The sequence below is a fragment of the Scyliorhinus torazame genome, chromosome 15 (genome assembly GCF_047496885.1).
Source record: "Scyliorhinus torazame isolate Kashiwa2021f chromosome 15, sScyTor2.1, whole genome shotgun sequence".
In the NCBI taxonomy this organism is placed as follows: Eukaryota; Metazoa; Chordata; class Chondrichthyes; order Carcharhiniformes; family Scyliorhinidae; genus Scyliorhinus; species Scyliorhinus torazame.
Genome location: NC_092721.1, coordinates 122,450,991 through 122,471,849, shown reverse-complemented (window position 1 = coordinate 122,471,849; position 20,859 = coordinate 122,450,991). Strand labels below are relative to the sequence as shown.

Here is a 20,859-nt window from a genome sequence, read left to right as displayed (position 1 = left end):
TCCAGACCGTTCCATTCTCCCTCTCTACCTGTCCGTTACCCCGGGGGTTGTAACTGGTCGTCCTGCTCGATGCGATGCCCTTGCTGAGCAGGAATTGATGCAGTTCTTCGCTCATAAAGGAGGACCCCCTATCACTATGTATGTAAGCGGGGAATCCGAACAGTGCAGAGATGCTATGGAGGGCCTTGATGACGGTGGTTGCGGTCATGTCGGGGCAGGGGATGGCGAATGGGAACCGGGAGTACTTGTCAATCACGTTCAGGAAGTACGTGTTGCGGTCGGTGGAGGGGAGGGGGCCTTTGAAGTCCATGCTGAGGCGTTCAAAGGGATGGGAAGCCTTTATCAGGTGCGCTTTCTCTGGCCGGTAGAAGTGCGGTTTGCACTCTGCGCAGATTTGGCAGTCCCTGGTGGCTATCCTGACCTCCTCGATGGAGTAGGGCAGGTTGCGGATCTTGATAAAGTGGAAAAAGCGAGTGACCCCCGGGTGGCAGAGGTCTTCGTGGAGGGCTCGGAGGCGTTGCCACTTGTGCGTTGGCACGGGACAGGGCATCAGGAGGCTCGTTTAGCTTCCCGGGACGAAACAAGATCTCGTAGCTGTAGGTGGAGAGTCCGATCCTCCACCGCAATATATTATCGTTTTTAATCTTGCCCCGCTGTGCGTTATCGACCATGAAAGCAACCGACCGTTGGTCAGTGAGGAGAGTGAATTTCCTGCCGGCCAGGTGATGCCTCCAATGTTGCACAGCTTCTACTATGGCCTGGGCCTCCTTTTCGACTGAGGAGTGGCGGATTTCAGAAGCATGGAGGGTACGGGAGAAGAAGGCCACGGGTCTGCCCGCTTGGTTGAGGGTGGCCGCCAGAGCTAGGTCAGACACGTCGCTCTCGACCTGGAAGGGGAGGGACTCATTGATGGCGTGCATCGTGGCCTTTGCAATGTCTGCTTTGATGCGGCTGAAGGCTTGGCGGGCCTCTATCGACAGGGGAAAAACTGTGGATTGGATCAGGGGACGGGCCTTGTCCGCATAGTTGGGGACCCACTGGGCATAGTAAGAGAAAAACCCTAGGCAGCGCTTCAGGGCCTTGGAGCAGTGAGGGAGGGGGAACTCCATAAGGGGGTGCATGCGTTCAGGGTCGGGGCCTATAACTCCATTTCGCACTACGTAGCCGAGGATGGCTAGGTGGTCGGTGCTAAACACGCATTTATCCTTGTTATACGTAAGGTTAAGGGTCTTTGCGGTCTGGAGGAATTTTCGGAGATTGGTGTCGTGGTCCTGCTGGTCGTGGCCGCTGATGGTGACATTATCGAGATACGGGAAAGTTGCCCGTAAACCGTACCGGTCAACCATTTGGTCCATCTCGCGCTGGAAGACCGAGACCCCGTTAGTGACACCGAAGGGAACCCTTAAGAAGTGGTAGAGCCGCCCATCTGCCTTGAAGGCAGTGTATTTGTGGTCACTAGTGTGAATGGGGAGCTGGTGGTAGGCGGACTTAAGATCCACCGTAGAGAAGACCTTGTAATGCACGATCCTGTTTACACCGGGGGTGCTTGGCCTGCCCGCAAAAGTAGCAGCGGGTCCCCCCCGGGGTTGCCAGGCCGCCTTGCAGCACAAGCTTGTGGGGGGATGGGAGATGTCTCGGGGTCGGCTGCGGAGGGTTCCACGCTGCCCAGGGGGCTGCCGCGCGGTTGGGAACGTAAGCACGGGCGTTTCGGGAGGCCATATCCAGGGAGCCTGCAAGGGCCCGTGCCTTCTTGAGGCCTAGGGTGTCTTTTTCCAGCAATCGCTGGCGGTTTTGGGAGGACAGCATACCTGCCACAAAAGCGTCCTGGATCAAGAGTTCTGTGTAGTCGCTCGCCGAAACTTGCGGGCAGCTGCAATTTCTCCCCAACACCAGGAGCGCCCGGTAGAATTCTTCCAGTGATTCCCCAGGGATTTGTCGCCTCGTTTCTAGCAGATGTCGGGAGTAGACGTGGTTTACCGGGCGAATATAATGTCCTTTTAGCAGCACCATTGCTGCATTGAAGTCGTCCGCGTCCTCGATGAGGGTGTAAATTTCCGGGCTCACCCTCGAGTGCAGGACTTGCAATTTCTGTTCTCCTGTGGGTGTGTTTTTGGCCGTTCTGAGATATTACACAGATTACACAGAACATACAGTGCAGAAGGAGGCCATTCGGCCCATCGAGTCTGCACCGACCCACATTAATCCCTCACTTCCACCTTATCCCCGCAACCCAATAACCCATCCCAACCCTTATGGACACTAAGGGCAATTTATCATGGCCAATCCACCTAACCTGCACGTCTTTGGACTGTGGGAGGAAACCGGAGCACCCGGAGGAAACCCACGCGGACACGGGGAGAACGTGCAAACTCCGCACAGACAGTGACCCAGCGGGGAATCGAACCTGGGACCCTGGCGCTGTGAAGCCACAGTGCTAATCACTTGTGCTACCGTGCTGCCCTTTTAAAACACGCCAGCCAGTGCTTGAAGGTTGCCGCTGAGTTCGCCGCGTGGGGGCTGAGTTGCAGACAGTCCAGCTGGATTCGGAGCGCCATCCTTTTAAATCTAGCTTATTAAATTGATGCACGATCAATGACCACTAAAGCGAGGTTGTAGTCCAACTGAAGGCTTTAATAAGCTAGATGTTTCCCCCCGCAGCTCAGGTACAGAAAGGCGGCTGCTGGGGCGGCACGGGCTCTTATACCCCGCCTTGCAGGGCGGAGCTACCATACAGCTTGACCAATAGGAAACATACAATATCTACCAATGGTGTCCCAGCATTACCAGATACCGTAATACCTCGCACAGACTACCACACCCCTTTAAAATAGAAGTTGTAGATGTTCACCATAGCTCTGAGGAGGAGTTAGAATCAACAATGTTGTCAGGTCAAGAGCTGTCATTCTCCTGACATAGCCTGTCATCTCACAGGCATCAAAGTAATGGGCAAGGCTGATTGGGGTGCACCTTAGCACCAGATGGGTGTAGCTCGAATTGGGTGCTGCATCCTCAGAAATTGAGGCGTTTAGAAATGAGGGTCAGGAGCTTGCACCGAGCATCAAGAGGCTAGTGGAGAGGGAAAAAAGGCACAATGCAGGAGAAACTACCCTGAGCAAACTACCCAGGCAGAGATGAAGATACCTGGAGATGTCGCAAAATCAGTGTTGACAAAGATTGTAACTCTCTAGGTAGATGGTCACAGATATCTGTGCCCGTGTCAGTGTGGACCTCTGCAGTGACTCAAAGGTGGCTGCACACTCGTGCATCACCAAAGTGACAGCTGTCCTCATTACCAAGGCTAGAGATTAACAACTCATGGGGCAACATAGGCTCAGAGAGCACTGATCTGGTGCTTGGTGCAGTCAGGTTGCGCCCTGCATTACTATCCTGCAATGGTTTCAGTCATCATGGTGGCCTGTTGTGTTCACCATAGCATGACCTTCTAGGGAACTGTGGATGTTGAAGATGGTGAGAACCTGGAAGGGGCGGAGGAAGAGGAGGTAAGAAAGGAGGAGGCACTGGAGGCAGAGGGAGGTGACACCGATCATAGAAATGCCCCTACTGCATGAGGAGGTGGCCTTCTCCTGCCACACTCTGGGAATAGGGCCTCCCTTCTCTTCATTGTGGGTGCCAGGGCTCCTCTGTGTCATCTTGGGTCGCTGTGTTGCAGTGCAGACTTGGCACAAACTCTCCTCCTCAGGACAAGCAGCAGCCTCAGTGAAGACTTCCTTTGATGGTTGAACCCCGTCACCATTCCCGCCCCACTAAATATAATTGGACAGGAAACCTGTCTTCATAGGGGCGGCACGGTGGCACAGTGGTTAGCACTGCTGCCTCACAGCACCAGGGACCCGGGTTCAATTTCAGCCTCAGGTGACTGTCTGTGTGGAGTCTGCACGTTCTCCCCATGTCTGCATGGGTTTCCTCTGGCTCCTCCGCTTTCCTCCCACAGTCCACAAATGTGCAGGTTAGGTGGATTGGTCATGCTAAATTACCCCTTAGTGTCCAAAACGTTAGGTGGAGTCATGGGTTTAATTAGGGTGCTCTTTCCAAGGGCCGGTGCACTCGATGGGCTGAATGGCCTCCTTCTGCACTGTAAATTCTATGATTCTATATCAGTGCTGGGCTCACTCCCAGGAAAATCTGAAATTCAGCCACTTTCCCAATGGAGGTGGATTTCTAACAAAAAAACAGACCAGGCTCCTGTTTCCCATTCCAAGGAAGAAAGCCAGTCCATCATGTCTGAAAGCTAGAGGCTAAATAGAATATCTAGAAATGTGCCTCCAATTCTTTATTTCGTTATATCATTGGGATTTTGAAGTTCGGCCCTCTGGATGAATATTGTCGAGTTGTGAGACATGTCATGATGAATCCAAAAGAAAAGAAAGACACTCTTTATAGTGCCTTTTCTGTCACAAAGCATTTTAAAGCCAATGAAATACTTTTGAAGCTTAGTGTGAACCAGAGACAAAAGTACTGCAACTGTGCCAAGGCTGGCATTAACTGAGAGCTCGAAGCTTATTCCAGAGTGTAATGGTTCATATCAAAGGCTGATCATGTATGGCAACTGTCACATTCCAGAACATGGACTTCCTATTAAACGTACAAAATACCTTCTGTTCTCCAAGAGTTAAAGGTACTTCCATCGGTTAATTAAACAACACCCTGCATTTATGTAGCAGCGTTAGCATAGTCAAACACAAATTGGAGCCATTTGTTTACATAGAACAGCATAAAACCAAAACTGAAGCAACATTTGACTAATTTTAGCCTCCATTAATGTTCATGGTTTTCAATAAATGTTCTGAACATTATCATAGTCAAACCTTTTAACAAGCTCAATGTTTTTACGAGTCTGTAAAATGGCGTAGTTGCATTCTAAGGAATTTTGATTTTTTTTTTTAAGACACTACACAGGACATGTGCACAGTTAAGTGTATGTGCAAGCATCATATTAGAATTTAGAAATGTTGTCACAGCAATTAAAAAAGAGATGCTTAACCTTTCAAAAATTGATGTGTTTCTTTCATTGACCTCCACAGACTGTGTTTAATGGCTATTATGTAAAATCAGGTCTGGACAAGATTCCTCAACAGTTCTCATTAACATTTCTGAGTTAGATATGCCTACTGTATTGAAGCTGTTTAAATGTGGGGCCATATTCCTTTTATGCATGGAATTTTCTTACTTATAAATTTTCGTTGCAGCACAAAGAAAACATTATTTACCATAAATTCAGCAGCGGCAAAAATCTGTTTCATTTTTCATCAGGAAAGCACACCGGATAAGAACCATGTTATTTTATAATCCTTACTATTCTACTCCATGGTTTGAGTGGGCATTTAACCAACAGAGCCTAAGGTTTTTGACAAGTTTACATGTGAGCCATATAATTTTAAACATATTTAATAAGAAAGGTATTCAATTAATTAGAAAGTGATTTTCCATTTCACAAGGGGGAAAGTAATTTTAAGTGCTAAATGGGTAATGATAATTTCATTAAAATTCAGTGAACAAACTACTTTCAAAAAAAATTTGGGGCTGAAATAACCAGCAGCACTTGAACTGTGAATCTAAGGAACTGCTCTGTGTGTACCATCATTCATGAACACAACTGACTAATGCGGAGCATTCACTATTTGCGATACAGTAGTTCATCTGATTTTTAAAAGATCTTTGTGGAGGGTTCTTTTCATTGTCCTCTCGCAAAGTCAGGTGATTTAAAAAAGAATTGCATGAATAAATAGATTCTATTTGCTGCTTCACTTTTTTAAAATGGTGAAACTCTGACCAAACATCTGTTTACAGTATGTTTTTCAGCACTGAGCTGTTTCAAAGCTCAATTGTGCATTTTGCAGATAAAGTGGGAAACTACTGGAGGCTGTATTGTCAGCAGTGGTTGTCATGACAACCCCAGTTTCGAGAGCTGGTTCTCCATTACCACTTAATTTAGGCTTCCTAATTGCATTCCACTGAATCAGTAGCGACAATATCTGCAGAGCTAAACTGCATGCCCAGTCTAGCGCAAACCTCTTTGAAACAGGCTTTTTGAAAGCCAGGAGCTATAAAAACCCAGCATGATGCAGAGTATATGAGAAACCTGTAGCTTGGATGTGCTGCTGACTGCTTTCTCATCCTCGGGAAGTTCAGCTGCACTACTTCAATCTACTAGTTCATCCTACATAAGGATCATAAAGCACGGCCATGTGGAAACTTGCCTCTGGACTGACATTTCTGTGTAAAATACATTTAATTGTATGCAACACATAGTGTCATTGCCATCCTATTTCACCACACATCAGCAGGTAGTCAGCACAAGACTATGCTTCCCTTGAACTGTCCTTGTCCCACAATAGAAAGAGAACAATACTTTCACAGCTTAAATTATTTGCGACTGTTCAGCTGTGCACTGAGCAACCGTCTGTACGTGACCTAAAGAGAGTCTCGTCACAACCACTAGACATAAAAGCATTCCAATTATCGACCACGCTGCTTTAATAGAGGAGGCAACTAATATGATAGTGAAAGTGATTCTGCCAGCAAGGAGCTTTTTGTAACTGTCAGATTAACACTTGAGCCAAATTCTTGTAAATCAATCACATTATGTTACTGCTGCAAATAAACAGTGAAGCTATTCTGATTGCAATACAGTAATGTTCATTTCTCTATTGTGTTTTGTGTTTCAAGTCCTAAACTATTCTGATGTTAAGTATGTTTATTGTCTAACAATTAACAAAATTACATCGTAAAGGAATTTGGTTTATTAACATTACAGAATATTTTCACAACATCATTTGTAGCGGCAGGCTGCTCTAACATCACCAAGTATTTATGTGATTTACTGTATCTATGTATTTTCTGATTTATGTGGGCATGAATGTAGTGCTATCAGGTTTCCCAGATGTCATGTTCAGGCACGGCCAATTCCTCTTCAATGGACAAACTATTTTATATCTGTCAAATGTTACCTACTTATTAGAAACAAACACTGAGCTCAAACTTATGCAGTACACTGAGCAATTAATATTGAACCAACTGTTGTGTAAACTACACTTTACAGCTAATAAAGACAATTAAATATTAATTACATATTGACTATTTAGTTAACTAATTCTTGCTAATTAACAGACCACACAAGGGTCACACACCACAGCAGTGGACAAAGTGTGGCTGGGAGGGGAATTATAGTTTGGTTGTTTCTATGAAGGACATTGTCGCAGAGCATTTGAGATTTTATTTGGGGAGGGGCAACTTCTATTGCACTCACAAAGTTTACATGTAGAGAAAAAATGACTACAAATACACTGCTCTGTTTAAATACAGTTACTGTGAAACCCTGGAGAGATAACATTCAAGAGGAATTTGCAATCAAAATAGACAGTTAAAAGAAGTGAGCAGAATGGGTGCAGATAGGAATATGAGCCGTAAGATATGCATCAAGGTGAAATGTACTGTGCTGAAACCATTTAAAAATTACTGGACACTAACGGGAGATTGGATTTTTTTCCCAAACAGAAAATCAATTTTTACTCTTTGCACCGCCTGTTTGACATTTTTGCTGCTTCTGGGTTTTAAATGCATGGAACCACTCGCTAGGGTCTTCTCATGACAGAAAATTGTGATGCAAAATTGGTTTCTTAATAAAATGAGCAAACTTTTCTCTTTGTCTTGCATTTGTCTCAAGGCTAAAATCCCACTAACGCTGGACTAACAGTATTTGCAAGCATACAAGAATCTCATGTGAGACAGATGAATTATTTCAAGAACATTGTTTAGATAAACATGCAAATTTCCTTGTATTGGATAGCATGCTTAAAATGTAGTGGATGCTTCGTGTTACATATCATAGTATTCTGGTGTATCAAGCTTTATTATAAGAAACAATAAGTTCATTTTGGGGAATCACAGACATGAGCCAGAATCCAGAGATACAAGGCTCATCTGAATATGGAGCTTGGACCTCATTAGAACTCTGCAGAGCTGTGAGCACCAGGTGGGCATCCTGAGACAGTTCCCCAGATTATGGTACATCAATTTGGGCTGGCAATGACACTGAGGTAGGTCCTGTGGAAGGGGCCGAGACTGAGGAGGCAGGTTGAATGTGGGACAAAAGCTGCGGCAGTAATGTTGTGGAGCTAGGGGAAGGACTCTTGTTTCTCTTGACTCCACATTACGGTAAGTTAAAACATTTTTTAAATGTACCCGTTTGTTGACAGCCCCCAGCGGTCCCTCCAAAGACCAATGGTTTGGCCTGAGGAAGAATTTGAAAAACTGAGAGGAGCATGCCCCATACATAATCATAGTGCTAATGACTTACTGAAAAGAGGCTTGAAGCAGGTGTTAGGCTCCTCATTAGCTTACGCCTGGGAGCTAACGTCTGTTTTAAGTGGCCTGAACTGATGTGTGGTGTTTGTATTTCAGGCACCCTTTGGACACAGAAAATAGACCCAGGAAACTTATAATTTGTGCACCAGTTTTACACCAAAAGAATAGGTAAAACAGGGTTCAATCTCTTTTTCAATGGTTTAAGCAGAATACTGATGCCTAAAGATTAGGAAGGCTCAGATTACCACGTTGAATCATTAATTTGTTCTGTTTATGTGCAGTTCCCTTGATTAGCAGCATGTCTATATATATTGTTCTCAGTTGCACAAAGATTTTGAGGGAATGTCCTCTGATTTTATTCAAAGTATCCTACTCTTAACAACATGTTGCAAACAGTGAGTGGGGGATTGAGGTGATTATGAAGACAATAGCCTTGATTTTAAGTGGGGACCAGTTTTAGAAGTTGAATTTTGATGTCAGTTTCAAATGAGGTCCAGGTGGTTAATCAACTGCCAGGTCTCATTTAAATGAGGCTGGCTGACCTCCCACACATTTGGGCAGGTCATTGGCAGGTCGTAGAGCAAACCCCCACAACCAATGGCATTCCACCAAGAGCAGAATTAGCCATCCCACAGAGGACCCCATGACGGTTGGTGTGGTGATTGCAGCAGCAGAAGTCCAAGATTTCCCCTTGAGACCCGGAAGGGCACTCCTACTTCTGAGGAAATTAGAAGAAAATATTGCAAGCTTACATTTTGGTCCCGATCCTTGTTAGGAAGGTTTGCTGAAAGTCTTACTGCCATTTTCTGCTGAGGGCGACCAATAAGGAAAATATCTCTAGGTTCTGATGACGCCATATGCTGAAAAGGACCCCTTGGCTTTGGGCAGATGTCCTTGCTGCCTGGGCTGACCATAATAGAAGTTTAGATCACAGTTGCTCCTTGGGTTTTTGTTATAACCTGCCTACTTACCATTGGCTGGGGAGTAATGACAATCCCACAATCCTGTGGGAGTATGAACTTCCCCAATGAGGGGAGCGGAGAAACCATTAGTAAACTCCTAGTATAAATAAAGCTGGCCAGTTTAGGAACCGGCAGGAAGGAGTGTGCAGCAAGGGAAGTTGCTGCTGCTGTTATATATATATGTTATTGTAAATAAATGTTATTACTTTGTATCCTTAAAACTCGTGCTGGATTCTTCGTGGCCCTCACAAAAGTTTTTAACCAATCAAGAGATTTTAACTGCAACTCTTCTTGGTTTCCACAGAGAGTGTTACAATCACATCCAATGTCTATGAATTTTTGTTATGGTTTGTTCAGTATACAAACATCTTCACTGATGAGGGTAATTTTAATCATTTACCACACCAGCAACCAATCACACCCTTGTGTTTGAGAGACTTTGATGCACGATCAAATATCAACTGAAAGCTCTCTCACTGATTCACAAAGTGGAATTCTAATTGGAAAGTAAAGATGGCAGTGTTTGTTTAAACAATTCAGAATACGTCAGCTTGCACATAACCAAATATCCTTAGGACTTGTCATGTTCAGCACACAAATATGACTTGTGACAGATGATCCTGGAGTGTAACCACTACCACTTGAGTTATTGATGCTCAGGTTCTTCCTGTATGTCTTGAAGGATCATCAAATGGAGAAAGAGCTTAGACTCAACAGTTATGTTGTTTAAATATTTACTGTATCGCACAATATAATTGTGATATCAAAGTCATTCTGCATATTCAGTGATGTGTAACTGAGCTTACAATTATTTTGTCAGTATTTGTTTACAGTTGTTTGATAGATTCTGTTTTTCATTGTTACTCATTAAATACATTTTATTAAAAGCATCGTAGCCCATATTTACTTGTTTTCAATTGTTACACAAAGCCTATACAAATATTTACTTCCAGTGAGATACTATGGGACACATAATGAGCAGTTTGATGCTCATTCAAGTAAAAAATTGGTTTTATACTGATGTTTCATTGCTTTGTAGTTTGTTTATTAGCATTACACAATTTATATCAATGAATTCACACTTCAAAGGAAATGAGCAACCTCAGATAGTCAACCAAGCTGAGTAAATTCCACGCATGGGCAACAAGTATGCAGACAAGTATCCAAAAGAAAATCTGTCATTATACAGAGCTTGGTACATATTAATGTAGACCCAAACCAAAAACACTGGTTTAGCACACTGGGCTAAATCGCTGGCTTTTAAAGCAGACCAAGGCAGGCCAGCAGCACGGTTCAATTCCCGTACCAGCCTCCCCGAACAGGCGCTGGAATGTGGCGACTAGGGGCTTTTCACAGTAACTTCATTGAAGCCTACTCGTGATAATAAGCGATTTTCATTTTTTTCAAAATGAGCAATCACATTTCTGGGAGAGTTTTAGAGACCTCCTAACAGTCCAAAATAGAAGAGCAGATAGATATGTAGGCCATTTAAGGGAAGTGTAAAAGTAATAGTAAGAAGTCTTACAACACCAGGTTAAAATCCAACAGGTTTGTTTCGAATCACTAGCTTTTGGAGCACTGCTCCTTCCTTAGGTGAGTTCCAGAAACATATATATGGACAAAGTCAAAGATGCAAGTCGATACTTTGAATATGAGTCTTTATAGGTAATTAAGTCTTTACAGGTTCAAACGGAGCAACTGGAGAGAGGGATAATCACAGGTTAAAGAGGTGTGAATTGTCTCAGGCCAGGACAGTTGGTAGGATTTCGCAAGCCCAGGCCAGATGGTGAGGGTTGAATGTAATGCGACATGAATCCAAGGTCCCGGTTGAGGCCATATTCATGTGTGCAGAACTTGGCTATAAGTTTCTGCTCGCCGATTCGACGTTGTCACGCGTTCTGAAGGCCGCCTTGGAGAACGAAGTATCGTCTTACATCTTTGACTTTGTCTATATATATGTTTCTGGAACCCACCTCTTCATTCATCTGAGAAAAGGAGCAGTGATCCGAAAGCTAGTGATTCGAAACAAACCTGTTGGACTTTAACCTGGTGTTGTAAGACTTCTTACTGTGCTCACCCCAGTCCAACGCCAGCATCTCCACATCATGAAAGTAATAGAGTGGTGATAGTCGGGGATTTCAACTTCCCCAACATTAACTGGGGTAGTCATAGTGTAAAGGGTTTAGAGGGAGCAGAATTCGTAAAATGAATCCAGGAGAACTTTTTAAGCCAGTATGCAGAAGGTCCTACAAGGAAGGGGGTGATCCTGTACTTAATTTTAAGTAACAAAGCCGGGCAAGTGGTTGATGTATCAATGAGGGAGCATGTTGCAGACAGTGAACATAACTCTGTTAGATTCAAGATTGTTAAGGAAAAGGACAAGGATGGGTCTAAAATCAAAGTTCTAAACTGGGGGGAGGGCCGATTTTAATAAGATCAGATATGATTTGGCCACAGTGGACTGGGAGAAGACACTTTTAGGTAAATCCGTGACAGAACAGTTGGATGCATTCAAGAAGGAAATAGGGAGGGTATAGGCGAAACATTTTCCAATCAAGAAAAAGGGTGGGATCGACAAATCCAGTGAATCCTGGATACCAAGAGATATACAGCATTGGATAAGGAGAAAAAAGAAGGCTTATGGCAAATATTGAAGGCTCAGAGCAGCAGAAACCCTGAGGCATACAGAATATGTAAAAGGGAACTTCAAAAAGAAATTAGGAAAGCAAAATGGGGACATGAAAGGATACTAGCAAGTAAAATAAAGGAAAATCTTAAATTGTTTTGCAAGTACATTAAGGGTAAAGGATAATTAGGAAAATAATAGGGCCCATTAAGCACCACAGTGGTCATTTGTGTGTGGAGACGGAGGACAGAGGTGGGGTTCTAAATTAATACTTTGTGTCAGTGTTCACACGTGAGAGGGACAGTGTGGGTATAGAAATCATGGAGAAGGACTAAATTAAAGAAATTAACATGGACAGAGAGGAGGTCTGAGTGCTCTGGGCAGGCTTAAAATTAGACAAATCTCCAGGACCTAATGAAATGTATCCCAGGCCGTTGAGTGAGGCAAAGGAGGAAATAGCTGGGGCGCTAGCAATAATCTTTAGTTCATGTCTGGCCTCAGAAAAGGTGCCAGAGGATTGGAGGTTAACAAATGTCGTACCATTATTCAAGAAAAGAGGAAGAGATAAACCAGGAAACTACAGGCTGGTCAGTTTAAACTCCGTGGTGGGGAAACTATTGGAAGCAATTCTGAGAGACAGAATTAATCTGCATTTGGAGAGGATTAATCGAGAACGATTGGCATGGTTTTGTTAAGGGTAGGTCATGTCTGACCAATTTGATTGAATTTTCGAAGAGGTGACCAGGCGTGCAGTTGAGGGAAATGAATTTGATGTAGTCTTCTTGGGCTTCAGCAAGGATTTTGATAAAAAGCAAATTACTGTGGATGCTGGAATCTGAAAGAGATACAGAAAATACTGGACGATCTCAGCAGGTTTGACAGCATCTGTGGAGAGAGAAAGGAGCTAATGTTTCGAGTCTGGATGACTCTTTGTCAAAGCTGGAGGGAACTGGAAATAGGATCAGATTTATACTGTTGTGGTGGGGCGTGGAGCTGTGGGGCTGGATAGGGGCAGAAATAGGTGGAGATTGACAAAGATGTTATGGATAGAAAGGCAAAAGGAATGTAAATGGGAGTGATTAAGGCTAAGAAGGGTACTAACAGTGGCACATAATGAGATTAGAATGTGTGAATGACATAACAAAGGTGAGCAGTGTGTCAATGGGCAACCAAGAACTGGGCACAGATGGCCCAAGTGGGGTGGGGGGAGGGGGACAATTATGAGGGAAAAACAGATCAATGGAAGAAATGAAAATAAATTGATAGATTTAAAAAATGGCGTGCAGGTGGAGGAGAGAGTTCACAATCTGAAGTTGTTGAACTCAATGTTAAATCCGGAAGGCTGTAATTTGCCTCATCAGAAGATGAGGTGCTGTTCCTCCAGTTTGCACTGGGCTTCACTGGAACATTACAGCAGATCAAGGATGGACATTTGGACGTGAGAGCAGGACAGTGAGTTGAAATGGAAAGTGACAGGATAGTCTGGGCCCTGCTTGCGTTCGGACTGAAGGTTTTCTGCAAAGGGGTCATCCAGTCTGCGTTTAGTCTCTCCAATGTAGAGTAGACCGACTGGGAGCAGCAAATACAGTAGACCAAATTGAAGGAGATGCACTGAAGCGCTGCCACACTTGAAAAGAATGATTAGGCTTTGTGATGGGGAGCAAGGAGGAGGTAAAGGGGCAGGTGCTATACATCTGTGATTGCATGGGAAGGTGCCGTGTGAAGAGGATGAGGTGTTGGGGGTGATGGAGGAGTGGACCAGGGTACCTCAGAGAGAACGGTCCATTTGAAATGCTGATAGGGGGAGTGAGGGGAAGATGTGTTTGGTGGTGGCATGATGCTGGAGTTGGTGGAACTGGTGGAGGGTAATTCTTTGAATGCAGTGACCAGTGAGGTGAAAAGTGAGGACAAGAGGGACCCTATCCTACTTCTGGGAGGGAGGGGAATGGGAGAAGGCAGAGGTGCGGGAGCTGGGTCGGACAAGGTTGAGAGCCTTGTCAACCACAGTGGGTGGGAAACCACGATTAATGAAGAATGAAGACAAGTCAGCAGCACCAATTTTGAAAGTGGCATCAGCTAATAAGGTCCCACATGGGAAATTGATAGCAAAGCTAAGAGTCCATGGGATCCAAGAAAATTTGGCAAATTGGATCCACAATTGGCTGAGTGGCAGTAAGCAGAGGGTGATGGGTGTTTTTCTGACTGGAAGTCTGTGTCCAGTGGGGTTCCGCATGGATCAATGTTAGGGCCATTGCTGTTTGTAGTTTATACAAATGATTTAGACATAAATGTAGGAGGGTTGATCAGTAAGTTTGTGGATGATGTGAAAATTGGTGGAGCGGTAAATAGTGAATAGGATAGCCTTAGATAACAGGAGGATAGAAATAGGTTGGTTAGTTCGCCTGATCAGTGGCAAATGGAATTCAATCCGGATAAGGGTGAGGTGATGCACTTTGGTAGTGTTATGGCCCAGGGTTTAGAGAACCCCAAAGTGTATCATGGAGTTCACCTGACCCACAACTTTTAATAGATTGTGGAATGGGGAGCACACGGCCCACTCTACAGGTGTGGTACAGCAGAAAAGGACGAGTATTTCTTTAAAACAAAACAATATTGGTTCTATGAACACAAGTTAACCTTTTTAAAAAACAAACAGTGAACATCTAAGCAACCATTAATTCAAATACAACTCCAAAGACTACAACACTAAGTAACTCTGTAAGCTGTCCTTTTAACATCCAAAATACTTAACAAACCTTCAAACAGGAACACATTAGGTTTACATTCAATACTGAGACCTTATACAATTCTGAGTTCACCAAATGATCCATCGATAGTCTTTGGATGGCAGAGATCAACCGTACAGCTCTTTGTTTAAACTTCAGATGCAGCTCGCAGAAAAGCACAGACACAGCCAAGCTTTTCTCAAACTGAAACTAAAAAACAGAAGTAGAGCTCAGCTCCACCCACACTCTGACATCACTCCAGTAACATGAGCAGCTCCATTTCTTAAAGGTACATTTCTTAAACACCCATTTCTTAAAGGTACTCTCACATGACACCTCCCCCAAGAACCCCCCCCCCCCCATCAACTTCAAGATGGTTTCATTTTTCACCTTTGCACTATCCTTTAAGAAATGCACACGGTAACTATACTTGTTCGTTTCAAAAAACACACGCAAACTGGTATAATAATATAATCCATTTTTCCCGTTCTTCTTCCTCCAACTGAAATCCTTCTCGATTGACAGTCTCTTTGAACAAGAAGGTCTCTGCTCGATCCATCCATTCCTCTACGCCTCGGCATTTCTCTTTAAAATCAGATACTTTAGTTCAATCTGATCACAGAGTCCCTTGCAATTCCCCAACACGTGAGCATTGGTTATCAAAGCTTTCAGGCAGTCAAATGCCTGTTGAAAGTCCGCTGTGCATTGAAATTTTTGACATTTCTTCAGAAAGTCCATCAGTGGAGCAATCACGCTACAAAACCTTTGCACAAATGTTCGATCAAATCCACTCATGCCAAGAAATCGCATTATTTCCCTTCGTCTTGACAGTATTGGAAACTCCTCAATAACTGTTGGTTTCACATTCCGTGTGACCATTCGACCCTGTCCGATTGTATGGCCAAGGAAAGTGACTTGGGCTTTTCCAAATTCACTTTTGGCTAAGTTTATCACCAAACCCGCCTCCTGAAGACGATTGAATAACTCCATCAGATGTTTTAAATGTTCTGTCCATGTCTGGCTGAAAATGACCAGATCGTCGATGTATACCACACAATTGGGTAATCCTGAAACAACTTTGTTAGGTAATCGTTGAAATGTGGCTGGGGTGTTTTTCATGCCAAATGGCATAACTTTGAATTGGTATATACCATCTGGAGTCACAAAAGCTGAAATCTCCTTCACCCTTTCGATTAAAGGTACCTGCCAGTAACCTTTAAGTAAATCCAGTTTGGAAATAAAAGCTGATTGTCCCACTTTCTCAATGCAATCCTCCAAACGTGGGATAGGATAAGAGTCCGTTCTTGTAACTGCATTAACTTTCTATAGTCCACACACAACCGTTGGGTACCATCTGGTTTAGGTACCATCTCTATGGGTGAGCTCCATTGGCTGCAACCCACTTCAAATAAAAGGGATTCACTTTGGAACAGAGATGAGGAGAAATGTCTTCAGCCAGAGAGTGGTGGGTCTGTGGAATTCATTGCCACAGAGGGCGGTGGAGGCCGGGACGTTGAGTGTCTTTAAGACAAAAGTTGATAAATTCTTGATTTCTCGAGGAATTAAGGGCTATGGAGAGAGAGCGGGTAAATGGAGTTGAAATCAGCCATGATTGAATGGTGGAGTGGACTCGATGGGCCGAATGGCCTTACTTCCGCTCCTATGTCTTATGGTCTTATGGTCTTAATTATGCCATTTTTAAGCATACTCTCAATCTCTTTGTTAACCTGTGCCAATTTTAAAGGGTTAAGTCTGTATGGATGTTGTTTGATTGGAAAGCATTTCCCACATCTACATCATGTGTAGCCATTTTAGTACCTCCCAATTTATCTCCACAAACTTGCCCATGTGATATCAATAACTCTTTCAGGTCAGTTCGTTTTTCCTCTGGAAGGTAACTCAACAATTTATCCCAATTTTTAAGAACATCCTCGTTTTCCAATTTAATTTGAGGTATGTCAAATTCACGGTCATCTGGATTTGGTTCGTCACTTTGAGTTAGAATCATTAAAACCTCCTGCTTTTTCTCTCCTTCCCTTTCAAAGTACCTTTTAAGCATATTCACATGACACACTCGGTGATTCTTCCTTCTATCTGGTGTTTTTACCACATAATTCACCTCACTTAATTTCCTTTCAATCTGATAAGGTCCACAAAACCTTGCTTTTAAAGGTTCACCTACCACTGGTAACAACACTGAAACTTTATCTCCACTGGCAAAACTACGAACTTTGGATTTCTTGTCCGCTACCTGATTCATCACATTTTGTGCAACTTTTAAATGTTGTCTAGCCAATTCACCTGCTCTATTTAATAATTCCCTAAAATTTGACACGTAATCCAATAATGTAATTTCCGATTTCTCACCCATCAATTTTTCCTTAATCAATTTAAGTGGTCCTCTTACCGCATGACCAAAAATTAGTTCAAAAGGACTAAATTTGGTTGACTCATTAGGTACATCCCTAATTGCAAACAGTACGAATGGAATTCCTTTATCCCAATCCTCTGGATAATCTTGACAATAAGCTCTCAACATTGTCTTCAATGTCTGATGCCACCTTTCTAACGCTCCCTGCGATTCTGGATGGTACGCAGTTGATTTAAATTGTTTTATTCCTAAGATATCCATAACTTCTTTAAATAACTTTGAAGTAAAATTTGATCCTTGATCCGATTGTATTTCTGTGGGTAGTCCATATCTAGTAAAGAATTTAAGTAACTCCTCCACAATCTTTTTAGCTGTAATATTACGTACTGGAATGGCCTCTGGAAACCTAGTAGACACATCCACTTTAATCAAAAGATATTGATTCCCACTTTTTGTTTTAGGAAGCGGTCCTACGCAATCAATTAGGACCCTTGTAAAAGATTCCTCAAATGCTGGAATGGGTATTAAGGGCACTGGTTTTATCACTGCTTGAGGTTTCCCTATCACTTGACATGTGTGACATGATTGACAAAATTTAACTACATCTTTATGTAGTCCAGGCCAATAAAAATGTTCCTGGATTTTAGTTTGAGTTTTCCTTATTCCCAAATGACCTCCCACTGGTACCTCATGTGCAACTCGCAACACCTCCTTTCGATACCCTACCGGCAATACCAATTGATGAACTTCTGCCCACTTTTCATCCGCCTGCATATGTACATGTCTCCATTTTCTCATCAAGACATCATTTTTACGGTAATAGCACTCTGGTATACAGTCAGATTCCTCTTCCGTATATGATTTCTGATACATCTGTTTTATTTTTATATCTTTCTGTTGTAACTCCGCCAATTTTCCTGAACTAAAAATATCCACCTCATCCTCCACCTGTTCTTGTTCTTTTTAAACCATCTGATCAAAAATCGTTTCTGATAATTGCACTTCAACTTCATCATCACGCTTTGATTTCTCCTCTTGTCTTAACCTGTGACTTTGCGACCTTGTTACTACACAATCCGGAAAAATCCCAGGATAATCGTCCTTCAACACTTCAGTTGTCTGATTTGCCACTGGCTTATCAACCACAGTAGGCATCACTCCCACTTGCGATCCTGCTATTACCCAAGATAAACTGTATTCCTGGACAAGATAGTTTCTCTATTACTCCTACTACCATTTCACCACTCTTCACTGGACTTTCCAACCTTACCTTATATAATGGAACGCTACTCCTCTCACCCTGAATTCCACATATTATCACCTTTTCTGGCAACATTCTTCCCAAACTACATAACTCCTCATCTCTTACCATTAGAGATTGACTAGCCCCCGTATCTCTTAAAATTGTGACTTCTTTACCTCCTGCTCCTGATACACATGAGTAAACTTTACCCACACAAGTAAATTCTTTAAAGAGATCTGGCACCTTCTTATCTCGAGTAGGCTGTATAATCTTTTGCACCTCCTCCGCTTCACTTGGGCTTTCCTTTACCAATTTAACAAGCCCCACTGTCTTATCCTGTTTTACCACATCAGCCTTCACAGTGCTTTTCTTCAACCACCAACACTGTGACTTTACATGGCCTAGTTTATTACAGTGAAACATTTGAAACTTTTCATTTCTTTTCCACCCTCCTGGATTTCCTTTTTAATCTGAGGTGCACTCTCATTATCTCCCATCAGATCACCTTTACCTTTACCACTTGAGTATTTCTCATGTCCCCAGTTTCTATCCCTCACAGGCTGAAACTGATGTCGGAAACCACTATTTGATTTATGAACTAATTCATAATCATCTGCCATTTCTGCTGCTACTCTCGCAGTTTTAACCCTCTGCACGTCCACATGAGTTTTCACTACATCAGGAATTGAATTTTTAAACTCCTCCAAAAATATAATGTCTCTGAGAGCGTCATACGTTTGGTCTATTTTCAAAGCCCTTATCCACCTATCAAAATTACTCTGTTTGAGCCTTTCAAACTCCTTGTATGTTTGACCAAAATCTTTCCTTAAATTTCTAAACCTTTGTCTGTAAGCTTCAGGCACTAGTTCATATGCACCTAAGATGGATTTTTTCATCATCTCATACGTCTCAGATACCTCCTCCGGTAATGATGCAAACACTTCACTAGCCCTACCTACCAGCTTTGTTTGAATCAGTAATACCCACATGTCCTATGGCCATTTCATTTGTTTAGCTACCTTCTCAAATGAAATGAAAAAGGCTTCCACTTCCTTCTCGCCAAACCTTGGCAATGCCTGGACATATTTAAATAGATCCCCACCACACCTTCGACTTTGACACTCTTTCTCACTATCCTCATCACTATCATCCAACTGTACGTTTCCCTTTACGTCTGCCAATTTTAACTGACTTATGTTTCATAGCCATTTTCTGAAGTTCAAACTCTCTCTCTTTTTCCCTTTCCTCTCTATCTCTTTCTTTTTGTTCTGCTAGGGCTATTCTTTCTTTGTTTCTTTCTTCTCTCTCTTTTTATTTTTCCCCGATCTATATCTCCCTCTCTCTTTCTTTTTCTATCATTGCATATTCAAGCTGCTTTAATTCTTTTTCATGTTCAAGTTGCTTAATCTGCAACTGGATCTTTGCCATTTCTAATGAGTCAGATTGTATCTCAGGCAAATTTAAATGCTCAGCTACCGCGGTAAGTACCTCATCTTTTCGTATTTTGTCAGGTAATTTTAACTGCAATGTTTTTTGCCAAATCTAAAAGTCTGTTTTTAGTCTCTGTCCTAAGGTACTGCGTGTGACCGTCTCCACCCCCAAAAACTCCTGAGCCTCTGAAAGAGCCATTGTCCACAACACACTCCCCACTTAAACTAAAATACCACACCTGAAAAGCAACCACAATATGCTCACCCCTCACTGTCTTTAAATTCACTAAGCCAATCCAATAGATAGACTTTTATCCCCCTCGAGCTCCCAATCGTTATGGGCCAGGGTTTAGAGAACCCCAAAGTGTATAATGAGTTCACCTGACCAACAAGTTTTAATAGATTGTGGAATGGGGAGCACACGGCCCACTCTACAGGTGTGGTACAGCAGAAAAGGACAAGTCTTTCTTAAAACAAAACAATGTTTATTCTATGAACGCAAGCTAACCTTTTTTTAAAACAAACAGTGAACATCCAAGCAACCATTAATTGAAATAAACCCCAAAGACTACAACACTAAGTAACCCTGTAAGCTGTCCTTTTAACATCCAAAAGACTTATCAAACCTTCAAACAGGAGCACATTAGGTTTACATTCAATACTGAGACCTTTTACAATTTTGAGTTCACCAAGTGATCCAGATATTCTTTGGATGGCAGAGATCAACCGTACACTCTTTGTTTAAACTTCAGATGCAGCTCACTGAAAAACACAGACACACCCAAGCTTTTCTCAAACTGAAACTAAAAAACAGAAGTAGAGCTCAGCTTCACCCACACTCTGATATCACTCCAGTAACATGAGCAGCTCCATTTCTTAAAGGTACATTTCTTAAACACCCATTTCTTAAAGGTAATCTCACGTGACAGTAGGACAAACAAGTTTGGGTATACATGATAAATGGCAGGACACTGGGAAGCACCAAGTATCAGAGGGACCCTGCTGTGCATGTACACTGGTCCCTTAAGGTTGCAGCGAAGGCTGGTACAGTGGTTAAGAAGGCATATGGTATGCTTGCCTTTATTAACTGAGGCATAGAGTTTAATAGCAGGGAGGAAAGAGAAACTGCTGGAAAATCTTAGCAAGTCTGGCAGCATCTGTAGGGAGAGAAAAGAG

The 20,859-nt window shown here is 42.9% G+C and overlaps 1 protein-coding gene across 4 annotated transcripts in view; it reads right to left on the bottom strand.

The window, feature by feature from the left end:
- The window catches only part of LOC140391779 (PC3-like endoprotease variant B), a 1,275,236-nt gene that overhangs the window by 177,892 nt on the left and 1,076,485 nt on the right, over positions 1 to 20,859 (bottom strand). The window lies entirely within an intron of this gene.